Below are 5,439 nucleotides of genomic sequence, written 5' to 3' on the forward strand. Positions count from 1 at the left end.
TACTATCAATTATCTGTTCTATTTTCTGACAAAGTTTTGAATAACCAACAATTTATTTCTAGCCAAATGCATTCTTAATATCCGAAAGCATTTTAATTTTCTTGAGAGAGAGAGAGAGAGAGAGAGAGAGAGAGAGAGAGAGAGAGAGAGAGAGAGAGAGATATATATGACTTATCTTTGTTTCTACACAAATACAAACATCTGTCCTTTAACAGGAGTATGCTTATACAGCTGTTGAAACTTAGGGTGACAGTAGTTACCTGGAGGGTTGCAGGAAGCTCTTCCCATCTGACAGGTCACTGAGCTCTCATTTTTCTTTCAGCTGTTGGATAGTACAGATTTACTTCCGGTGTCTGCATCGGCCTTGTTTAACCTTTAGTTTTTTCTTTTAGATAAGTGTGTTGGCGAATTGTCATGTGTAAGGGATATTCGGGGGTAAAGAAGAATTTGCAGTTATTTCACAATAACTGTAGTTGTGAGGTAGTTTTCTGTGCAAGCTTGCAAATATCCACATTCTTGTTCCACTTGTGTGGCCTCGTGATGACAATGACGATGTCAATGTAATCCTAAGGAGGTTGGCAATCCCTAGAAATTGATGTTTTCCGTCGAGGAAGGTTTTGCTACCGTCAAGTGTGAAGAGAGGGCACCACCCTCCTTATTTTGTCTTCCTGATCCTGGAAAGGCACTAAGGACATAACAACTGGTTGTACTGATTCATTACGAGAGTTCCTGTGGTCTCTTCCCCTTTGAGAGTACTGTAGTCATTGGCCTGTACCACCCGGTAGAAGAGAAATTTGAAGTTCTTCCAAATACTCTGCCTCATTTTTGAGTTTTTGCTGCTTCTTCTAGAGTAGAACAAGTTGAAGAAGATATCGAAGATGTCTTGGAAGACCGATTAATGGGATCATGAATGAGTGATTCCTACTGTCTCTCTCCACGTGGGAGAAAGTGTTGTACCAGAAACCTCCTTCTTGAGTAAGTGCAGAATGTTGTCCCAAAGCAGAAAGGAACATTACTGAACTCAACACTAGGAATGTTTCTGGGTACTCGGTATAGGTGTTCACACACCTTTAACCTGCACCTGGTCTCATACTGGGAGAAGTAAGTGCCGAGAGTTTTCCATAGCGGGAAAAAACATTGGCACTCGAAGCTCTTTTGAAGCTGACCGCATGTACTGTATTGCAAGTTGGAAAATAGTTTGCCATCTTTCCTCCTATCTGGAGGATCTCTTACTCTCATTTGGGAGATACTGTAGAGGGGAGCATGCATGCTGAGAGTTGTTATTTAATGAGATGAAATATTGGTACATGGAGCTTCTGCACCTTTGTTCTGTCCTGATTGGGAGGAATGTTTGCTGAGAATGATCCCATAGGAAGAAATGAGAGTACACACAACTGTCTCCTACCAAGTGCAGGGCCCTCGACTGAGTAATGCGAGTACACACAACTCTGTCTCCTACCAAGTGCAGGGCCCTCAACTGAGGAATGTTGCTTCACCTAAAGATGTCTAAAATAACAAATCAACGTAGCCTTGTCTTCGACAATTTTTCCCTTCGTACGTAAGGTCGGTATGTACCAAGAACTGAGCAGTACATACCAAGATCGTACGCAGCACTGAGTGATGTGTGGTGCAAGTGTTCGTGTGCCTGATAATAGCACTCAGTCTCATAAGAAACTGAGCACTTATACCCTCATCCAGGATAACAGACTATTTCCACCAAAACCAGAGAGAGATCATCATCTCCAAGGAAGACAACAACCCATCAGAAGGATTGTGGTGAACGAGCTCCTCCCTCACAAGACGTAAGCAGACTCTCTTAACCTCATCATAGAGACAGCTCTCCATGCCCAATGTCTCCACATGTAGGGGCTGCTCCTATACTACCTTGCACATGAAAGGTCTTCACCTTTACGTTGTCGGACTGTACTGCTTTCTACGCGCACTTGGGGTCCACACAACCTTCAGATTCACACGCTTGGTCTCTGTGCTCAACAAACATGAGCTTTCTGATATTGGCTGACCATTTTGTCATACACCTCCTCCTCACCTGTCTGTGGCGGACTGACCCTCCACACACCTGGTATCCACGGGCTAGTAGAACTCTGTGTGCTTGTGGTCCTTTCGCTTTAGTGATCATAACGTTCGAGTTACAGGGCATTGGTTACCTACCTCTCGGCATTCTACACTGATATATTGAGGTCTTCCTAAACTCCGAGGTCAGTTAATCGGTCTACGTCATAAGATCCTTCCACTATCAGAGACCGGATAATGACATAAGAAATTCTCACTCGTCCTCATGCCTGAGTCAAAGCAGGTGACTTCACATGAACACTGAACAGGTCTTGCAATCATAGAGACTCCACTTTACATGTGTTATCATTCCATATGGGAAGTTGGTATTGGCACTTCCTGCTCCTTCTGGTACCGAGTACGCTCACTGGAAGTAGGGATGAAGGGTACTGTAGCATCATTTCCCGCTACCCTAGACAATGGACAGAGAGAACTGAGGTGTACAGTGAACCCTCGCTACTTCGCGGTTCGACCATCGCGGATTCACCACTTCGCGGGTTTTTTCCATAACCCATATATATATATATACATATCGCGGATTTTCCGGAAATTTCGAAAATACCGCGAAATCTGAAGACCCCCAAATACGATATTTTGTTACCTGTAATTCCATTAATACTGTAATTAGTAATATCTGCTCTTACTGATTGTTCATTGCATTACATATGATATATAATTCAGCACAGAAAGAAATAAAACACGAAAAGAGAATGTGATCATACGATAATACAGTACTGCATACAGTACGTAGTAAAATTAAATCGAACATGAAACGCAAATCAGATGCAGTCATACCATATTAGAATGGTGTAAGGCTGCTGATGGCTACTATACTACAAATGTAATGGATGTGCATCTTTTCCATGATTCTTTTGTATGTATACGTACGTAGTACTGCATCCAATAATATTCTTTGTTGCAAAAATCACATTTCGAATAAGCGTACGAGAGAGAGAGAGAGAGAGAGAGAGAGAGAGAGAGACACACACACACATCCTACAAAAGAATAAAATAGCATACGTAAAGCTATTACGTGTATTATTATTGTTATTATTATTATTATTGTTGTTGTTGTTAACAAAATTATTATTGTTATTATTATTATCATTATTATTATCATTATTATTATTATTACTGTATTATTATCATACGATAATTCAGTACTGTATACAGTACGTAGTAAAATTAAATCGAACATGAAACGCAAATCAGATGCAGTCATACAATATTAGAATGGTGTAAGGCTGCTGATGGCTACTACTGTACTACAAATGTAATGGATGTGCTTCTTTTCCATGAATCTTTTGTATGTATACGTACGTAGTACTGCATCCAATAATATTCTTTGTTGCAAAAATCACATTTCGAATAAGCGTACGAGAGAGAGAGAGAGAGAGAGAGAGAGAGAGAGAGAGACACACACACACACATCCTACAAAAGAATAAAATAGCATACGTAAAGCTATTATTATTATTATTATTATTATTATTATTGTTGTTGTTGTTAATAAAATTATGATTGTTATTATTATTATCATTATTATTATTATTACAGTACTGTACTGTAATATTATCATTATTTATTATTATTATTATTAATACTGTACGTACGGTATGCGCAGGGTATCTTGTATGAGTTGGTAACCTACGCATCATATACTGTAAGACGGGTTGTGATTGGTTCAAGCGCTGATAGATGACGAATCAGAACTCAAGTTTTGTTATCTAGCCTGTGATTGGTGTTTTGCCCTCATCTCCAGCTTCCAGCATCTAGGTTCTCGCGGGCCCGGGTCGTCCACTCTCTGTTCCCGCGTATCGCTGAGTAGACGTTCTTAAGTTTGTGAAGTTTAATCTGTGCTGTGTGCGACCTTTTTAAGTTGAACTTTTTGTCAAATCCTACTGTACAATGCCTCCAAAGCATTCTGCTTCTACTAAGGCTGGTAGTGAGCCTAAACGCCACCGAAGGATGATGACGATTGCTGAGAAGGTTACGCTTCTCGATATGTTAAAAGACGGTAGAAGTTACGCGTCCGCGGCGCGCCATTTTGGGATCAACGAATCTACTGTTCGCTATATCAAGAAGGACGAGGCGAACATTAGAAAGACGGCTGCAATCACCTTTAGCAGATCAGCGAAGCGAGTCGTTACAACGCGTAATAAAACTATCGTACGCATGGAAGGTGCTTTAGCTGTGTGGATTGCCGACTGCCGGAAGAAGAACATAGCCTTGGATACAAACACCATCCGAACAAAGGCTTTGATCTTGTATCAGAATTTTGCTGCAAAGGAACCTCAAGACGACGATGGCAACCATGCTGAAGAAGATGATGATGCAGATGATCCTCAACCAGGGACATCCACTGATTCCCAGCCTCAGAAACAACGTTTTTCCGCCAGCAAAGGATGGTTCGCGAAGTTTCAGAAACGCTTCGCCCTGAAAAGCGTTTCCCTGCATGGGGAGGCTGCTTCGGCTGACACTGCCGCTGCTGAAACTTACGTGAACCAGACGTTCAAGAATATTATCGCCGAAGGTGGATACAAGCCGGAACAAGTCTTTAATATGGATGAGACCGGCTTGTTTTGGAAGAGAATGCCGTCGCGAACTTTCCTGTTCAAAGAGGAAGCCAAAGCCTCTGGCTTTAAAGCATTCAAGGATCGCGTAACCCTCGTGATGTGTGGCAATGCTGCTGGATTTATGCTAAAGGCGGGGCTTATTTATAAGTCGAAAAATCCTCGCGCTTTGAAAAATAAGAATAAGAATCTCCTTCCCGTGTACTGGATGCATAATCCAAAAGCATGGATTACGAAGATGCTGACCTCCAACTGGTTCCACCAGTGTTTCATCCCGCAAGTCAATGAATATCTCGTAGAGAAGGGCTTGCCATTCAAGATCCTTCTCCTTATGGATAACGCTGGTGGACACGCAACTGACCTGTCGCGTGAGGGCGTTCAGGTTGAGTTCCTGCCACCCAACACCACGTCATTAATTCAACCGATGGACCAGGGGGTTATCAGGGCGTTCAAGGCCCTCTACACGAAGAATACCTTGGCGGACCTCGTTGCGTGTGTGGATGCTGCCCAAGAGGATGAGGATGAAGATTTTACCTTGAAGGCGTACTGGCGGCAGTACACCATAGCCACGTGCCTGAAGAATATTCAGAAGGCACTTCAAGAGATGAAACCTGCAACTGTGAATGCGAGCTGGAAGAAGTTGTGGCCCGAGATTGTTTACGACGACGAGGGATTTACACCTGCTGAAATCCAACATTCTGCAGTACGCAAATCTGTGCAGTTGGCTGCCATAATTGGAGGTGACGGGTTTGGCGACATGACGACTGAAGACGTCGACGAGTTGTTGGACTGCCATTC

The 5,439-nt window shown here is 42.5% G+C and overlaps 1 protein-coding gene across 12 annotated transcripts in view; it reads right to left on the reverse strand.

Moving 5' to 3' along the window:
* The window catches only part of LOC137627778 (kinesin-2b-like), a 439,846-nt gene that overhangs the window by 304,179 nt on the left and 130,228 nt on the right, over window positions 1-5,439 (reverse strand). The gene's annotated exons all lie outside the window — the stretch shown is intronic.

The sequence above is a fragment of the Palaemon carinicauda genome, chromosome 35 (assembly GCF_036898095.1).
Source record: "Palaemon carinicauda isolate YSFRI2023 chromosome 35, ASM3689809v2, whole genome shotgun sequence".
NCBI lineage: Eukaryota > Metazoa > Arthropoda > Malacostraca > Decapoda > Palaemonidae > Palaemon > Palaemon carinicauda.